This window comes from Panulirus ornatus, chromosome 62 (genome assembly GCF_036320965.1).
Source record: "Panulirus ornatus isolate Po-2019 chromosome 62, ASM3632096v1, whole genome shotgun sequence".
NCBI classification, from domain to species: Eukaryota; Metazoa; Arthropoda; class Malacostraca; order Decapoda; family Palinuridae; genus Panulirus; species Panulirus ornatus.
This window is the reverse complement of record NC_092285.1, coordinates 1,272,501-1,292,925: the sequence shown is the minus strand read 5'-3', so window position 1 is coordinate 1,292,925 and position 20,425 is coordinate 1,272,501.

The following is a 20,425-nucleotide window of genomic DNA, read 5'->3' as shown; positions in this document are numbered from 1 at the left end:
ATCTTTTCATTTTCAATTTGGTCTCCCACTTCTCGTTCCCTCCACCTCTGACACATATATCCTCTTGGTCAATCTTTCCTCACTCGTTCTCTCCATGTGACCAAACCATTTCAAAACACCCTCTTCTGCTCTCTCAACCACACTCTTTTTATTACCACGCATCTCTCTTATCCTTTTATTACTTACTCGATCAAACCACCTCACACCACACATTGTCCTCAAACATCTCATTCCAACACATCCACCCTCCTCCGCACAACTCTATCTATAGCCCACGCCTCGCAATCATATAACATTGTTGGAACCACTATTCCTTCAAACATACCCATTTTTGCTTTCCGACATAATGTTCTCGCCTTCTACACATTTTTCAACGCTTCCTGAACTTTCGCCCCCTCCCACGCCCTGTGTCTCACTTCCGCTTCCATGGTTCCATCTGCTGCTAAATCCACTCCCAGATATCTCAAACACTTCACTTCCTCCATTCAAACTTACCTCCCAATTAACTTGACCCTCAACCCTGCTGTACCTAATAACCTTGCTCTTATTTACATTTACTCTCATCTTTCTTCTTTCACACACTTTACCAAACTCAGTCACCAGCTTCTGCAGTTTCTCACCCGAATCAGCCACCAGCGCTGTGTCATCAGCGAACAACAACTGACTCACTTCCCAAGCTCTCAAGAGTCATCCTCAATAGACTGCATACTTGCCCCTCTCTCCAAAACTCCCTAACAACCCCATCCATAAACAAATTAAACAACCATGGAGACATCACGCACCCCTGCCGAAAATCGACATTCACTTTCCTCTCTTCCTACTCGTACACATGCCTTACATCCTCGATAAAAACTTTTCACTGCTTCTGACAACTTGCCTCCCACACCATATATTCTTGATACCTTCCACAGAGCATCTCTATCTAGTCTATCATATGCCTTCTCTAGATCCATAAATGCTACATACAAATACATTTGCTTTTCTAAGTATTTCTCACATACATTCTTCAAAGTAAACACCTAATGAACACATCCTCTACCACTGCTGAAACCACACTGCTCTTCCCCAATCTGATGCTCTGTACATGCCCTCCCATATAATTTCCCAGGAATACTCAACAAACTTATACTTCTGTAATTTGAGCACTTGCCTTTATCCCCTTTTCCTTTGTACAATGGCACTATGCAAGCATTCCGCCAATCCTCAGGCACCTCACCATGAATATCCTTACCAACCATTCAACAACACAGTCACCCCCTATTTTAATAAATTCCACTGCAATACCATCCAAACCCGCTGCCTTGCCGGCATTCATCTTTCGCAAAGCTTTTACTACCTCTTCTCTGTTTACCAAATCATTCTCCCTAACCCTCACACTTCGCACACCACCTCGACCAAAACCCCCTATATCTGCCACGCTATCATCAAACACATTCAACAGACCTTCAAAATACTCACTCCATCTCCTTCTCACATCACCACAACTTGTTATCACCTCCCCATTAGCCCCCTTCACTGAAGTTCCCATTTGTTCCCTTGTCTTACGCACTTTATTTACCTCCTTCCAAAACATCTTTTTATTCTCCCTAGAATTTAATGACACTCTCTCACCCTAATTCTCATTTGCCCTCTTTTTCACCTCTTGCACCTTTCTCTTGACTTCCTACCTCTTTCTTTTATACATCTCCCAGTCATATATATATATATATATATATATATATATATATATATATATATATATATATATATATATTTATTTTATATTTTATTATACTTTGTCGCTGTCTCCCGCGTTTGCGAGGTAGCGCAAGGAAACAGACGAAAGAAATGGCCCAACCCCCCCCATACACATGTATATACATACGTCCGCAAACCTACATTCACTGAGAACCAATCACTTTCCTCTCTTCCTACACGTACACATGCCTTACATCCTCGATAAAAACTTTTCACTGCTTCTAACAACTTTCCTCCCACACCATATATTCTTAATACCTTCCACAGAGCATCTCTATCAACTCTATCATATGCCTTCTCCAGATCCATAAATGCTACATACAAATCCATTTGCTTTTCTAAGTATTTCTCACATACATTCTTCAAAGCAAACACCTGATCCACACATCCTCTACCACTTCTGAAACCACACTGCTCTTCCCCAATCTGCTGCTCTGTACATGCCTTCACCCTCTCAATCAATACCCTCCCATATAATTTACCAGGAATACTCAACAAACTTATACCTCTGTAATTTGAGCACTCACTCTTATCCCCTTTGCCTTTGTACAATGGCACTATGCACGCATTCCGCCAATCCTCAGGCACCTCACCATGAATCATACATACATTAAATAACCTTACCAACCAGTCAACAATACAGTCACCCCCTTTTTTAATAAATTCCATTGCAATACCATCCAAACCTGCTGCCTTGCCGGCTTTCATCTTCCGTAAAGCTTTTGCTACCTCTTCTCTATTTACCAAATCATTTTCCCTAACCCTCTCACTTTGCACACCACCTCGACCAAAACATCCTATATCTGCCACTGTATCATCAAACGCATTCAACAAACCTTCAAAATACTCACTCCATCTCCTTCTCACATCATCAGTACCTGTTATCACCTCCCCATTAGCCCCCTTCACTGAAGTTCCCATTTGCTCCCTTGTCTTACGCACTTTATTTACCTCCTTCCAAAACATCTTTTTATTCTCCCTAAAATTTAATGATACTCTCTCACCCCAACTCTCATATGCCCTCTTTTTCACCTCTTGCACCTTTCTCTTGACCTCCTGCCTCTTTCTTTTATACCTCTCCCACTCATTTGCATTTATTCCCTGCAAAAATCGTCCAAATGCCTCTCTCTTCTCTTTCACTAATAATCTTACATCTTCATCCCACCACTCACTACCTTTTCTAATCAACCCACCTCCCACGCTTCTCATGCCACAAGCATCTCCTGCGCAAGCCATCGCTGCTTCTCTAAATACATCCCATTCCTCCCCCACTCCCCTTACCTCCTTTGTTCTCACCTTTTTCCATTCTGTACTCAGTCTCTCCTAGTACTTCCTTACACAAGTCTCCTTCCCAAGCTCACTTACTCTCACCACTCTCTTCACCCCAACATTCTCTCTTCTTTTCTGAAAACCCCCACAAATCTTCACCTTCGCCTCCACAAGATAATGATCAGACATCCCTCCAGTTGCACCTCTCAGCACATTAACATCCAAAAGTCTCTCTTTCGTGCGTCTATCAATTAACACGTAATCCAATAACGCTCTCTGGCCATCTCTCCTACTTACATACTTATACTTATGTATATCTCGCTTTTTAAACCAGGTATTCCCAATCACCAGTCCTTTTTCAGCACATAAATCTACAAGCTCTTCACCATTTCCATTTACAACACTGAACACCCCATGTACACCAGTTATTCCCTCAACTGCCACATTACTCACCTTTGCATTCAAATCACCCATCACTATAACCCGGTCTCGTGCATCAAAACCACTAACACACTCATTCAGCTGCTCCCAAAACACTTGCCTCTCATGATCTTTCTTCTCATGCCCAGGTGCATATGCACCAATAATCACCCATCTCTCTCCATCAACTTTCAGTTTTACCCATATCAATCTAGAATTTACTTTCTTACACTCTATCACATACTCCCACAACTCCTGATTTAGGAGTAGTTTACCAAATGGCGTCCTAGCTTCGTCTCTTCGATATCAACTGACTGTTATATTTCTTTCTTGTGTCTGCCCTGATGATGTGATTATTACACGAAAATGCACTTGGGAACTTTTCGTGTTTCATTTTCCCCGTGGACTCATAGGAATATCTTGATCGCGCGCAAAATTGTGATCCTTTCCAATATATATATATATATATATATATATATATATATATATATATATATATATATATATATGTATATATATATATCTTTAATTATTTGTTTTATTTTGCTTTGTCGCTGTCTCCCGCGTTAGCGAGGTAGCGCAAGGAAACACGAAAGAATGGCCCAACCCACCCACATACACATGTATATACATAGACGTCTACACACGCAAATATACATACCTATACATCTCAGCGTATACATATATATACACACACAGACATATACATATATACACATATACATAATTCATACTGTCTGCCTTTATTTATTCCCATCGCCACCTCGCCACACATGAAATAACATCTCCCTCCCCCCTCATGTGTGCGAGGTAGCGCTAGGAAGTATAAGGGAAGAAAGTAAACTCGAGATTGATATGGGTAAAACTGAAAGTTGATGGAGAGAGGTGGGTGATTATTGGTGCATATGCACCTGGGCATGGGAAGGAAGATCATGAGAGGCAAGTGTTTTCGGAGCAGCTGAATGAGTGTGTTAGTATATATATATATATATATGTTTGTGTGTCTGTCTGTGTGTGTGTATCCCAGCTTCAGCCAGATACCCAGTTTATTGCCCAGCCTCTCTAGGTGGATGAACAGCTGGATTGGCTGTGGACCGACTGCCGCAACCAGGACTCGAACCTATTCTCTCGACCCTGGGTTGGCCCCCGTGAATGCGTTATGGTCAGGAACGGTAACCCCAACACATATGATAATGTTACTCTGCAATATTATACTTTATTTACTGAACAGTTATATGTATCTTAGTTTACTGAACAGTTATATGTATCTTAGTTTACTGAACAGTTATATGTATCTTAGTTTACTGAACAGTTATATGTATCTTAGTTTACTGAACAGTTATATGTATTAACTAAGATTAGAAATGAAGTCAACATAGGCTGCCACACCTGAGTTTATAACTTCTTAATTTCCGGGTTTTTTTAAAAAAGAAATGAGATTATTTAAATTTGGCGAGCAGGTGTATACACAGACCCACCAGACGCTGATGGGAGAACCTGATAACAAAAGAATTTATGATAAGCTTTTATTAAAGTTAAAAGGCCAATTTTTCTGGATATTGTTTGCTAGTGTGATGCTAATTATAAAAATAAACATAGTTATGTGATGATGATAATCTTCAGTGCACTTGTGTACTCCACTTACCGTAAATATGAACATTTAAGAATAATAAATTTCATCCTAATTTCTTTTAAACTTTCACTTCAGACGATTACATTATTCACAAAGATTACTTTTGTATTTTCCTGACCAGTGAAAATAATCAAGGAAAGTTTTATCCAAATAAACAACTTGATAAATTGATTTTTATAATGACGTAGACACCAGAATGAACAATATCATGTTGTTTACTTCAACCACGACAGGTCGATGATGTCATGAGAGGTCACATGAGAGGTCACATGACCAACACATGGGTCACCTTAACAGGGTTCATGAGTGTGTCATTAACTCTTCGGTACAACTTCTTTACAACGACAGTAAGGACATGACATGACCCGTGACATGACCCTAACATGACCCCCTACATGACCCCTGACATGACCCGTGACATGACCCTAACATGACCCCCTACATGACCCCTGACATGACCCCTTACATGACCCCTACATGACCCTAACATGACCCCCTACATGACCCCTGACATGACCCCTTACATGACCCCTACATGACCCTAACATGACCCCCTACATGACCCCTGACATGACCTCCTACATGACCCCTGACTTGGGTTAACAGTTGTACAGAGTGAGCAACACCAGGTACGTGTTCACACGCCGCCAGAATGAAGTGTAAGAAAGATGTGTGACCTCTGTTGTATGGGTGTGACCTCCAAGTGTTCATAGGTCAGGAAAGGTCAATAATAAGAGCAGTTGAGATAGTTAATGAGCGAGGTGTGGGTAGCGTTAGGTGGGAGGGAAATGTGTAATGAAGATGTGGATATAATATTAGTGTCATGTGATGAAATCATTGGAAAGGTTACATATGGGTCAAAGTCTTTCACAAGGGACTGGTCATGTAGAACGTATTGGATGCAGTGTCATAAGAAAACAACCAGTGTAGGAGGAAGTAAGCTGACCTCCTGAGTGTTGTTAGACACACATTATATAGATGGAAAGGTTGTAATGAGATGGAATGAGATGGAAAGGTTGTAATGAGATGGAAAGGTTCTAATGAGATGGAAAGGTTGAACTGAGATGGAAATGTTCTAATGAGATGGAAAGGTTGTAAATAGATGGAAAAGTTAAAATGAGATGGAAAGATGAAGGAGAATGACATAAGTTGGTTGTATCAGGATGGAAGGAACTCATTATAAGGGTCAAGCTTCGTGTGGCTGGTCACAACACAGCAAGTGTGGGAAGCAGCTGCCAGACCTCGTGGCTTGATCACAGAAGGTGTGTGGTTGGTAGGTATGTGGGCAACCACATGGTACTGGCAGTGGAATCATGATGATCAATTGATTAAATGATCACAAAAGCAGTTATTGGAATAAATAAATAAAAAATATCTTCCTCGAAATAATTTTAGAAAAAATTGTTTGATCAGAAATGGTTGTTACGTAACCTAAGGTGACCAATTGGTAGTTATGATGACCAGTTGTTAGTTCTGATGACCAGTTGTTAGTTCTCATGACCAGTTGTTAATGCGGTTCGTATCTTTTCATATCTCTGGGTTGTGATGTATTCAGACATGTCCCTCTCAGTTGTGGTCTTCTGTAATGAAGACGAAGTTATAATATCAGTCTTGGTTGTAACAAGATCAACCAGACAATAGTAACAACCATGTTCCTACCAGTATGGTCGACCAGTATGGTCGACGTCAGATGAATTTGAGAGATGTATAAAGTTGTAGAATCACATTGATAACTTCAACAACCGCACCTTTAGACTTTCTGAGGTTTCAAACTGCCTTGTGACCCAATTTATCAAACTTAAAAATTATATCTTTAATTTCATCTGGTCGAAAAATGCTGTGTAGAAATTTCGGTTGTGTAAGACTTAGATTCAGATTTATAAAACCTAAAACAGATAAATATTTAAAAACTATAAGTCCTAAAACGGTATATGTGTTTTATCAGGATTTACGTAAATAAAGAGTCATTGTGTCTTTGATTTTTTATATTGAGACGACAAAGTCAACTTATTGTGATACTTAGAGACATGAACGATATATATATATATATATATATATATATATATATATATATATATATATATATATATATATATATATATATTTATATATATTTATTTTCCTTTGTCGCTGTCTCCCGCGTTTGCGAGGCAGCGCAAGGAAACAGACGAAACAAATGGCCCAACCCACCCCCATAGACATGTATATACATACACGTCCACACACGCAAATATACATACCCATACATCTCAATGTACACATATTTATACACACACAGACATATACATATATACACATGCACACAATTCACACTGTCTGCCTTTATTCATTCCCATCGCCACCTCGCCACACATGGAATAACATCCCCCTCCCCCCCTCATGTGTGCGAGGTAGCGCTAGGAAAAGACAACAAAGGCCCCATTCGTTCACACTCAGTCTCTAGCTGTCATGCAGTAATGCCCGAAACCACAGCTCCCTTTCCACATCCAGGCCCCACAGAACTTTCCATGGTTTACCCCAGACGCTTCACATGCCCTGATTCAATCCATTGACAGCACGTCGACCCCGGTGTACCACATCGATCCAATTCACTCTCTTCCTTGCCCGCCTTACACCCTCCTGCATGTTCAGGCCCCGATCACTCAAAATCTTTTTCACTCCATCTTTCCACCTCCAATTTGGTCTCCCACTTCTCCTCGTTCCCTCCACCTCTGACACATATATCCTCTTGGTCAATCTTTCCTCGCTCATTCTCTCCATGTGCCCAAACCATTTCAAAACACCCTCTTCTGCTCTCTCAACCACGCTCTTCTTATTTCCACACATCTCTCTTACCCTTACATTACTTACTCGATCAAACCACCTCACACCACATATTGTCCTCAAACATCTCATTTCCAGCACATTCACCCTCCTGCGCACAACTCTATCCATAGCCCACGCCTCGCAACCGTGCAACATTGTTGGAACCACTATTCCTTCAAACATACCCATTTTTGCTTTCGGAGATAATGTTCTCGACTTCCACACATTCTTCAAGGCTCCCAGGATTTTCGCCCCCTCCCCCACCTTATGATTCACTTCCGCTTCCATGGTTCCATCCGCTGCCATATCCACTCCCAGATATCTAAAACACTTTACTTCCTCCAGTTTTTCTCCACTCAAACTTACCTCCCAATTGACTTGACCCTCAACCCTACTGTACCTAATAACTTTGCTCTTATTCACATTTACTCTTAACTTTCTTCTTTCACACACTTTACCAGACTCAGTCACCAGCTTCTGCAGTTTCTCACATGAATCCGCCACCAGCGCTGTATCATCAGCGAACAACAACTGACTCACTTCCCAAGCTCTCTCATCCCCAACAGACTGCATACTTGCTCCTTTTTGCAAAACTATTGCATTCACCTCCCTAACAACCCCATCCATAAACAAACTAAACAATCATGGAGACATCACACACCCCTGCCGCAAACCTACATTCACTGAGAACCAATCACTTTCCTCTCTTCCTACACGTACACATGCCTTACATCCTCGATAAAAACTTTTCACTGCAGACTGTTGCTACCAGGATTCGAACCCGTGGCCGCCCTTCTCCCACCTGCTCTGTACGTGATCACGTCTGCTATGATGCCGTCCTTACCCAGCTACAGTCTGGGGTGGGAGGAGCCTAAACCGAAGGACGGGTTTAATGCATGGGTTTGTGGGAGATACAGTAGGCTGGGTTGACCGTGGTTTATGGTGACGTTGGCAACCAGCAGCAGCTGGGCATCATGTACCTCAGGAATACGTACAACAACATGATCATAAGACATTGAATTCATTTTTTATATGATGAAAGAAAACGTGTGGAGACAAATTAAAAGAAAACAGCAATAAGCAACTTGATGTTTATTATGTATCGGTCTTTACTATAATGATAGTCCTAGCTTCGTCTCTTCGTTGTATATCAACTGACTGTTATATTTCTCTCTTGTGTCTCCCCTGATGATGTGATTATGACACGAAAGTGCACTTGGCAACTGGTCGTGTTACGTTTACCCCGTGGACTCATAGTAATATATATATATATATATATATATATATATATATATAATATGTGTGTGTGGGTAAGTTTGTGTTTGTATGTGTGTATGTGCACATGTGTGTATGTATGTATGTATGTATGTATGTATGTAAGGCAGTCTGCTCTCAGAGCACTATCAAAACTCGTGTCTATATAGCCATGAAATATTCATCCTGTGTATATATTTAACACTTTTATTTGTATACAAGCTTCTGTTTTTTCGCGCCGTATACATCGCTGTGTATACTCGTCTTGTTCGTCTGTATGGAGTTGGCATGTGTATGAATGTATGCGCATACCAGCGCGGGTATACTGATGTGTCATACATCCAGGTACACTCACATATGCTGGGGTAATAAGGGCGTAAGAACGTATGTAATAAAACGAGTGATATGATACCCGGGTCATCTGTGACCCCGAGGTCATTTTTCATTATGACCCCAGGGGACTACTGTGACCCCGGATGACAGTCATTGTGACCCCAGGGGACCACTGTGACCCCGGATGACAGTCATTGTGACCCCAGGGGACCATTGTGACCCCAGGTGACCATCGTTATGACCCCATTGGACCATTGTGACCCCAGCTGGCCATCATTATGACCCCAGGGGACCACTGTGGCCCCAGTTGCCTATCTTTATGACCCCAGGGGACCACTGTGACCCCAGGCAAACCAGTGATACCAGAAGGCCATTGTGAACCCAGCGGCAGAGGACCATCTTGTCCTGAACGAACCATTGTGACCCATGGGGACCATTGTGACCCAAGGTGACCATTACGAACCCAGGGGATGATCCTGACCCAGCAGGTCATTATGACCATACGGGGCTGGTGTGACCACAGACAACTGGTGTGATTCTGGGTCACTGTGACCCCCAGGTCATCATGACCCAAGCTGATCATTATGACCCCAGGGGGACCCCCAGGCCTTCATCACCCAAGCTGATCATTATGACCCCAGGGGAACCGGTGTGACCCCCACAGGCCATCATGACCCAAGCTGATCATTATGATCCCAGGGGGACCAGTGTGACCCCCCAGGCCATCATGACCCAAGCTGATCATTATGACCCCAGGGGGACCAATGTGACCCCCCAGGCCATCATGACCCCAGGGGGACCAGTGTGACCCCCCAGGCCATCATGACCCCAGGGGGACCAGTGTGACCCCCAGGCCATCATGACCCAAGCTGATCATTATGACCCCAGGGGGACCAGTGTGACCCCCCAGGTCATCATGACCCAAGCTGATCATTATGACCCCAGGGGGACCAGTGTGACCCTCAGGTCATTATGACCCCAGGGGGACCAGTGTGACCCCAGGTCATCATGACCCAAGCTGATCATTATGACCCCAGGGGGACCAGTGTGACCCCAGGTCATCATGACCCCAGCTGATCATTATGACCCCAGGGGGGACTAGTGTGACCCCAGGTCATCATGACCCCAGCTGATCATTATGACCCCCAGGGGGGACTAGTGTGACCCTCGTTCCCCCGGGGTTGGTGGGTGGGCAGCATCAATGTAACACGTGCACCATTGATGAAGAAGAATCGTTGACGATCGCTCGTGTTGTCGTAGTGGTGGGAATATTACCATCAATTTATCATGACGCCATCAATGTTAATCTCTGAATACATGATAAATTCAAGGTTAATATGAATATAATATCTGCTCCAGCATTAGGAATTCTCAGCTGCCAATAATGTCGGCGCGGGAATTAAATATATAGAAGGGTTTTCGAGGAAGATATGTGTGACCTGCTGCGTTCTGTAGCGTTCACATTCTACATCAGCTGAACTCGATCTTGTGTTTCACTTTTGATGTTTGATTTGTATTTCTGTTGAGTGAAAGCAATGTGTATAACTAATGTGTATAGGTAGTTCCGAGTGAAAGCAATGTGTATAACTAATGTGTATAGGTAGTTCCGAGTGAAAGCAATGTGTATAACTAATGTGTATAGGTAGTTCTGAGTGAAAGCAATGTGTATAATTAATGTGTATAGGTAGTTCTGAGTGAAAGCAATGTGTATAACTAATGTGTATAGGTAGTTCTGAGTGAAAGCAATGTGTATAACTAATGTGTATAGGTAGTTCTGAGTGAAAGCAATGTGTATAACTAATGTGTATAGGTAGTTCTGAGTGAAAGCAATGTGTATGACATAACTAATGTGTATAGGTAGTTCAAGTAGAGTTCATTACAATATATATACATGTATATATGGTTATCCAGCACTTGTTATAAAGGCGTCTGCGGTCTAAGGCTGCTCTCCTTCCAGTAGCAGGGTAATGTGGCTTCCCTGGGAGTGTAGAGGGTCTGTGACAAGGCTGTGCTCCATGTGACGCAGCCTCAGTAAATGTGACGTTAAACACTGTGTAACTTCTTGCAGGCTGAGTCCGGTAACACTCTCTCTCTCTCTCTCTCTCTCTCTCTCTCTCTCTCTCTCTCTCTCTCTCTCTCTCTCTTGGAATTATTGCGTCAGATGTTATCTGCGGAATTATCTCAATTATCTTGTGAGTATGTCAAGAATTATTTTGTCATAAAGCATCGTATCTGGAATTATTGTTTCGTAGTAACCAGAATTATTATGGAATTATCATGTTATAACATCGTAACCGGAATTATCATCCTGCGAGGATTTACATCCAGAAGTGTTGTGTGGCTGGCTTTATGTCCGGGATTATTGTGTTGTGAAGCTTTATATCCGGGATTATTGTGTTGTGAAGCTTTATATCCAGGATTATTGTGTTGTGAAGCTTTATATCCAGGATTATTGTGTTGTGAAGCTTTATATCCAGGATTATTGTGTTGTGAAGCTTTATATCCAGGATTATTGTGTTGTGAAGCTTTATATCCAGGATTATTGTGTTGTGAAGCTTTATATCCAGGATTATTGTGTTGTGAAGCTTTATATCCAGGATTATTGTGTTGTGAAGCTTTATATCCAGGATTATTGTGTTGTGAAGCTTTATATCCGGGATTATTGTGTTGTGAAGCTTTATATCCGGGATTATTGTGTTGTGAAGCTTTATATCCGGGATTATTGTGTTGTGAAGCTTTATATCCAGGATTATTGTGTTGTGAAGCTTTATATCCAGGATTATTGTGTTCTGAAGCTTTATATCCAGGATTATTGTGTTGTGAAGCTTTATATCCGGGATTATTGTGTTCTGAAGCTTTATATCCAGGATTATTGTGTTGTGAAGCTTTATATCCAGGATTATTGTGTTCTGAAGCTTTATATCCAGGATTATTGTGTTGTGAAGCTTTATATCGAGAATTATTGTGTTGTGAAGCTTTATATCCGGGATTATTGTGTTGTGAAGCTTTATATCCGGGATTATTGTGTTGTGAAGCTTTATATCCGGGATTATTGTGTTGTGAAGCTTTATATCCAGGATTATTGTGTTGTGAAGCTTTATATCCAGGATTATTGTGTTGTGAAGCTTTATATCCAGGATTATTGTGTTCTGAAGCTTTATATCCAGGATTATTGTGTTGTGAAGCTTTATATCGAGAATTATTGTGTTGTGAAGCTTTATATCCGGGATTATTGTGTTGTGAAGCTTTATATCCAGGATTATTGTGTTGTGAAGCTTTATATCCAGGATTATTGTGTTGTGAACCTTTATATCCAGGATTATTGTGTTCTGAAGCTTTATATCCAGGATTATTGTGTTGTGAAGCTTTATATCCAGGATTATTGTGTTGTGAAGCTTTATATCCAGGATTATTGTTGTGAAGCTTTATATCCAGGATTATTCTGTTGTGAAGCTTTATATCCAGGATTATTGTGTTGTGAAGCTTTATATCGAGAATTATTGTGTTGTGAAGCTTTATATCCGGGATTATTGTGTTGTGAAGCTTTATATCCAGGATTATTGTGTTGTGAAGCTTTATATCCAGGATTATTGTGTTGTGAAGCTTTATATCCAGGATTATTGTGTTGTGAAGCTTTATATCGAGAATTATTGTGTTGTGAAGCTTTATATCCAGGATTATTGTGTTGTGAAGCTTTGTATCCAGGATTATTGTGTTGTAAAGCTTATATCCAGGATTATTGTGTTGTAAAGCTTATATCCAGGATTATTGTGTTCTGAAGCTTTATATCCAGGATTATTGTGTTGTAAAGCTTTATATTGAGAATTATTGTGTTGTGAAGCTTTATATCCAGGATTATTGTGTTGTGAAGCTTTATATCGAGAATTATTGTGTTGTGAAGCTTTATATCCGGGATTATTGTGTTGTGAAGCTTTATATCCAGGATTATTGTGTTCTGAATCTTTATATCCAAGATTATTGTGTTGTGAAGCTTTATATCCGGGATTATTGTGTTGTGAAGCTTTATATCCAGGATTATTGTGTTGTGAAGCTTTATATCCAGGATTATTGTGTTGTGAAGCTTTATATCCAGGATTATTGTGTTGTGAAGCTTTATATCGAGAATTATTGTGTTGTGAAGCTTTATATCCAGGATTATTGTGTTGTGAAGCTTTATATCCAGGATTATTGTGTTGTGAAGCTTTATATCGAGAATTATTGTGTTGTGAAGCTTTATATCCGGGATTATTGTGTTGTGAAGCTTTATATCCAGGATTATTGTGTTGTGAAGCTTTATATCCAGGATTATTGTGTTGTGAAGCTTTATATCGAGAATTATTGTGTTGTGAAGCTTTATATCCAGGATTATTGTGTTGTGAAGCTTTATATCCAGGATTATTGTGTTGTGAAGCTTTATATCCAGGATTATTGTGTTGTGAAGCTTTATATCCAGGATTATTGTGTTGTGAAGCTTTATATCGAGAATTATTGTGTTGTGAAGCTTTATATCCGGGATTATTGTGTTGTGAAGCTTTATATCCAGGATTATTGTGTTGTGAAGCTTTATATCCAGGATTATTGTGTTGTGAAGCTTTATATCCAGGATTATTGTGTTGTGAAGCTTTATATCGAGATTATTGTGTTGTGAAGCTTTATATCCGGGATTATTGTGTTGTGAAGCTTTATATCCAGGATTATTGTGTTGTAAAGCTTATATCCAGGATTATTGTGTTGTAAAGCTTATATACAGGATTGTTGTGTTCTGAAGCTTTATATCCAGGATTATTGTGTTGTAAAGCTTTATATTGAGAATTATTGTGTTGTGAAGCTTTATATCCAGGATTATTGTGTTGTGAAGCTTTATATCGAGAATTATTGTGTTGTGAAGCTTTATATCCGGGATTATTGTGTTGTGAAGCTTTAATCCAGGATTATTGTGTTGTGAAGCTTTATATCCAAGATTATTGTGTTGTGAAGCTTTATATCCAGGATTATTGTGTTGTGAAGCTTTATATCCAGGATTATTGTGTTCTGAAGCTTTATATCCAGGATTATTGTGTTGTGAAGTTTTATATCTGGGTTTATTGTGTTGTGAAGCTTTATATGCGGGATTATTGTGTTGTGAAGCTTTATATGCGGGATTATTGCGTTGTAAAGCTTTATATCTGGGATTATTGTGTTCTGAAGCTTTATATCCAGGATTATTGTGTTGTGAAGCTTTATATCCGGGATTATTGTGTTGTGAAGCTTTATATCCAGGATTATTGTGTTGTGAAGCTTTATATCCAAGATTATTGTGTTTTGAAGCTTTATATCCAGGATTATTGTTGTGAAGCTTTATATCCAGGATTATTGTTGTGAAGCTTTATATCCAGGATTATTGTGTTGTGAAGCTTTATATCCAGGATTATTGTTGTGAAGCTTTATATCCAGGATTATTGTGTTGTGAAGCTTTATATCCAGGATTATTGTGTTGTGAAGCTTTATATCCAGGATTATTGTGTTGTGAAGCTTTATATCCAGGATTATTGTTGTGAAGCTTTATATCCAGGATTATTGTTGTGAAGCTTTATATCCAGGATTATTGTTGTGAAGCTTTATATCCAGGATTATTGTGTTGTGAAGCTTTATATCCAGGATTATTGTTGTGAAGCTTTATATCCAGGATTATTGTGTTGTGAAGCTTTATATCCAGGATTATTGTGTTGTGAAGCTTTATATCCAGGATTATTGTTGTGAAGCTTTACATCCAGGATTATTGTGTTGTGAAGCTTTATATCCAGGATTATTGTGTTGTGAAGCTTTATATCCAGGATTATTGTGTTGTGAAGCTTTATATCCAGGATTATTGTTGTGAAGCTTTATATCCAGGATTATTGTTGTGAAGCTTTATATCCAGGATTATTGTTGTGAAGCTTTATATCCAGGATTATTGTGTTGTGAAGCTTTATATCCAGGATTATTGTGTTGTGAAGCTTTATATCCAGGATTATTGTGTTGTGAAGCTTTATATCCAGGATTATTGTTGTGAAGCTTTATATCCAGGATTATTGTGCTGTGAAGCTTTATATCCAGGATTATTGTGTTGTGAAGCTTTATATCCAGGATTATTGTGTTGTGAAGCTTTATATCCAGGATTATTGTGTTGTGAAGCTTTATATCCGGGATTATTGTGTTGTGAAGCTTTATATCCAGGATTATTGTGTTGTGAAGCTTTATATCCAGGATTATTGTGTTGTGAAGCTTTATATCCAGGGTTATTGTTGTGAAGCTTTATATCCAGGATTATTGTGTTGTGAAGCTTTATATCCAGGATTATTGTGTTGTGAAGCTTTATATCCAGGATTAATGTGTTGTGAAGCTTTATATCCGGGATTATTGTGTTGTGAAGCTTTATATCCGGGATTATTGTGTTGTGAAGCTTTATATCCAGGATTATTGTGTTGTGAAGCTTTATATCCAGGATTATTGTTGTGAAGCTTTATATCCAGGATTATTGTGTTGTGAAGCTTTATATCCAGGATTATTGTGTTGTGAAGCTTTATATCCAGGATTATTGTTGTGAAGCTTTATATCCAGGATTATTGTGTTGTGAAGCTTTATATCCAGGATTATTGTGTTGTGAAGCTTTATATCCGGGATTATTGTGTTGTGAAGCTTTATATCCAGGATTATTGTGTTGTGAAGCTTTATATCCGGGATTATTGTGTTGTGAAGCTTTATATCCAGGATTATTGTGTTGTGAAGCTCTATATCCAGGATTATTGTGTTGTGAAGCTTTATATCCAGGATTATTGTGTTGTGAAGCTTTATATCCGGGATTATTGTGTTGTGAAGCTTTATATCCAGGATTATTGTGTTGTGAAGCTTTATATCCGGGATTATTGTGTTGTGAAGCTTTATATCTGGCCGTAATGTGTCAGTAGATGATAAAGTTATGTTATGTGTCAGTAAGCTTTAGGGTAGTATTGTGTCAGCAGGTGTTGTGTCAGGACCTGCAGTATCAGGAAGTGTTGTGTCAGGACCTGTAGTGTCAGCAGGTGTTGTGTCTGGACCTGTAGTGTCGGGAAGTGTTGTGTCAGGAGCTGTAGTGTCAGAAAGTTTTGTGTCGAGCTGTAGTGTCAGAAGGTGTTGTGTCAGGAGCTGTAGTGTCAGGAAGTGTTGTGTCAGGAGCTGTAGTATCAGGAAGTGTTGTGTCAGGAAGTGTTGTGTCAGGACCTGTAGTGTCAGGAAGTGTTGTGTCAGGACCTGTAGTGTCAGGTTTTGTGTCAGCCCCTGTAGTGTCAGGAAGTGTTGTGTCAGGACTTGTAGTGTCAGGAAGTGTTGTGTCCGGACCTGTAGTGTCAGGTGCTGTGTCAGGACCTGTAGTGTCAGCAGGTGCTGTGTCAGGACCTGTAGTGTCAGGAAGTGTTGTGTCAGGAGCTGTAGTGTCAGGAAGTGTTGTGTCAGGACCTGTAGTGTCAGGTGCTGAGTCAGGACCTGTAGTGTCAGGTGTTGTGTCAGGACCTGTAGTGTCAGGAAGTGTTGTGTCAGGACCTGTAGTGTCAGGAAGTGTTGTGTCAGGACTTGTAGTGTCAGGAAGTGTTGTGTCAGGACCTGTAATGTCAGGAAGTGTTGTGTCAGGACTTGTAGTGTCAGAAGTGTTGTGTCAGGTGTTGTGTCAGACGTTGATTTGTCAGAAGTCATGTTTGTTGTGTCAGGAGTTGACGTTATTATGACAGTGGCTGACGTTATTGTGTCAGGAGCTGACGTTATTGTCAGGAGGCGATATTATCAGTGTTATCTTGTAACCTAACCTATTGTAACAACCTGGGCCACTCTATCATAACCTACTGTAACAACCTGGGCCACTCTATCATAACCTTCTGTAACAACCTGGGCCACTCTATCATAACCTACTGTAACAACCTGACCCACTCTATCATAACCTACTGTAACAACCTGGGCCACTCTATCATATCCTACTGTAACAACCTGACCCACTCTATCATAACCTACTGTAACAACCTGGGCCACTCTATCATAACCTACTGTAACAACCTGGGCCACTCTATCATAACCTATTGTAACAACCTGGGCCACTCTATCATAACCTACTGTAACAACCTGACCCACTCTATCATAACCTACTGTAACAACCTGACCCACTCTATCATAACCTATTGTAACAACCTGGGCCACTCTATCATAACCTACTGTAACAACCTGGGCCACTCTATCATAACCTTCTGTAACAACCTGGGCCACTCTATCATAACCTACTGTAACAACCTGACCCACTCTATCATAACCTACTGTAACAACCTGGGTCACTCTATCATAACCTACTGTAACAACCTGACCCACTCTATCATAACCTACTGTAACAACCTGGGCCACTCTATCATAACCTACTGTAACAACCTGGGCCACTCTATCATAACCCACTGTAACAACCTGACCCACTCTATCATAACCTACTGTAACAACCTGACCCACTCTATCATAACCTATTGTAACAACCTGACCCACTCTATCATAACCTACTGTAACAACCTGACCCACTCTATCATAACCTATTGTAACAACCTGGGCCACTCTATCCTCTACCATCTTCATCTTCTGGTTTACTTTCTACTCTTAATTTGTGTCGCCCATCAGTCGTTTTCTGTTCCCCTTCCCACTGGTCGCTTTCTGTTCCCTTTCTCTCTCGTCGTTTTCTGTTCCCCTTCCCTCTCGTCGTTTTCTGTTCCCTTTCTCTCTCGTCGTTTTCTGTTCCCCTTCCCAGTGGTCGCTTTCTGTTCCCTTTCTCTCTCGTCGTTTTCTGTTCCCCTTCCCTCTCGTCGTTTTCTGTTCCCCTTCCCTCTCGTCGTTTTCTGTTCCCCTTCCCTCTCGTCGTTTTCTGTTCCCCTTCCCTCTCGTCGTTTTCTGTTCCCCTTCCCTCTCGTCGTTTTCTGTTCCCCTTCCCTCTCGTCGTTTTCTGTTCCCCTTCCCTCTGGTCGTGTTCTGTTCCCCTTCCCTCTCGTCGTTTTCTGTTCCCCTTCCCTCTCGTCGTGTTCTGTTCCCCTTCCCTCTCGTCGTTTTCTGTTCCCCTTCCCTCTCGTCGTTTTCTGTTCCTCTTCCCCCTCGTCGTTTTCTGTTCCCCTTCCCTCTCGTCGTTTTCTGTTCCCCTTCTCTCTGGTCGTGTTCTGTTCCCCTTCCCTCTCGTCGTTTTTTGTTCCCTTTCCTTCTGGTCGTGTTCTGTTCCCCTTCCCTCTCGTCGTTTTCTGTTCCCCTTCCCTCTGGTCGTGTTCTGTTGCCCTTCCCTCTCGTTGTTTTCTGTTCCTCTTCCCCCTCGTCGTTTTCTGTTCCCCTTCCCTCTCGTCGTTTTCTGTTCCCCTTCCCTCTGGTCGTGTTCTGTTGCCCTTCCCTCTCGTCGTTTTCTGTTGCCCTTCCCTCTGGTCGTCTTCTGTGTTGTTCTCGTGTGTCCTTCGTCTCCTCCTGTTTACATTTATTACTTTCTATGTACTCACGTCTCCTTCCTCCCGTGTTCTATCCTCTCATACTGTCACCACTCTCTCCCTCTTTACTCTCTCCCTCTCCCTCTCTCCCCCACATGGCTCTCCCCTCCCCCCCACACACACTCTCCTATTCACTCAATCAAAAGCAAACAGAAGTAAACAAGAGAGGCATGCTGGGACAGAGACGGCGGGGCGACCAGAGGAAGAGTAAACACGAGTCTTTCTCCCGCATAATATATCACATTGAAGGGAGGAATTAGGGATAACTAGCAGGACCCGCTAGCATAATACAGGCTACACCGCTCGCTATTCACTCCCCGCTATGAATAGCCCGCTAAGGTTGCCACCGACCCCTCACGCTGCAAAGCCATTTCGCTACATTTTCTTTCTTTTTCCCTGGTTAAGCTGGTCTTCGGGAGTCGTTTTCTTCGCGGACCTCAAGGTACCAGAAGGTCCTCCGGTGGCCGCCAGACCCGCTTGCGTCCGCCACGGGTTTAAGACGTCGTAGTAAAAAGGTGTTTTTTTTTTATTTTATTTCCCAAAGCGAGTTCTGGTCCCAGTCTCCGCTGGTGTTTGGGTCTCTCTACTCGCCATCCACCACCTCCACCTCCTCCTCCTCCACCTCCACCTCCCCACTCCGCCGTTTCTAATCTAAAACTACGTTCAATAACACAAACATAACTTTTGGCAAAGAGTTTGGACGCCAACGAATATAATCACAGACCCCGGCTGCTGCCTCCCTCCCTCCACCACTACCTTGTCTCAAAAGCAAGAGTGAACCATGAAAGAAACGATTATGCACTTATTTCTCCAAGGTTTCCCCTTGGTAATTAATTAAGAGAATTGAGGATAATACTGGAGGTTGTTGGCTTATAACTGGTTGTGAAGATAATACTGGAGGTTGTTGGCTTATAACTGGTTGTGAGGATAATACTGGAAGTTATTAACTTATAACTGGTTGTGAGGATAATACTGGAGGTTGTTAGCTTATAACTGGTTGTGAGGATATTACTGGAAGGTGTTAGCTTATAACTGGTTGTGAGGATAATACAGGAGGTTGTTAGCTTGTAACTGGTTGTGAGGATAATACTGGAATTTATTAACTTATAACTGGTTGTGAGGATAATACTGGAAGTTATTAACTTATAACTGGTTGTGAGGATAATACTGGAGGTTGTTAGCTTGTAACTGGTTGTGAGGATAATACTGGAGGTTATTAGCTTATAACTGGTTGTGAGGATAATACTGGAAGTTATTAACTTATAACTGGTTGTGAGGATAATACTGGAAGTTATTAGCTTATAACTGGTTGTGAGGATAATACTGGAGGTTGTTGGCTTATAACTGGTTGTGAAGATAATACTGGAAGTTGTTAGCTTATAACTGGTTGTGAAGATAATACTGGAGGTTGTTAGCTTATAACTGGTTGTGAGGATAATACTGGAAGTTATTAACTTATAACTGGTTGTGAGGATAATACTGGAGGTTATTAGCT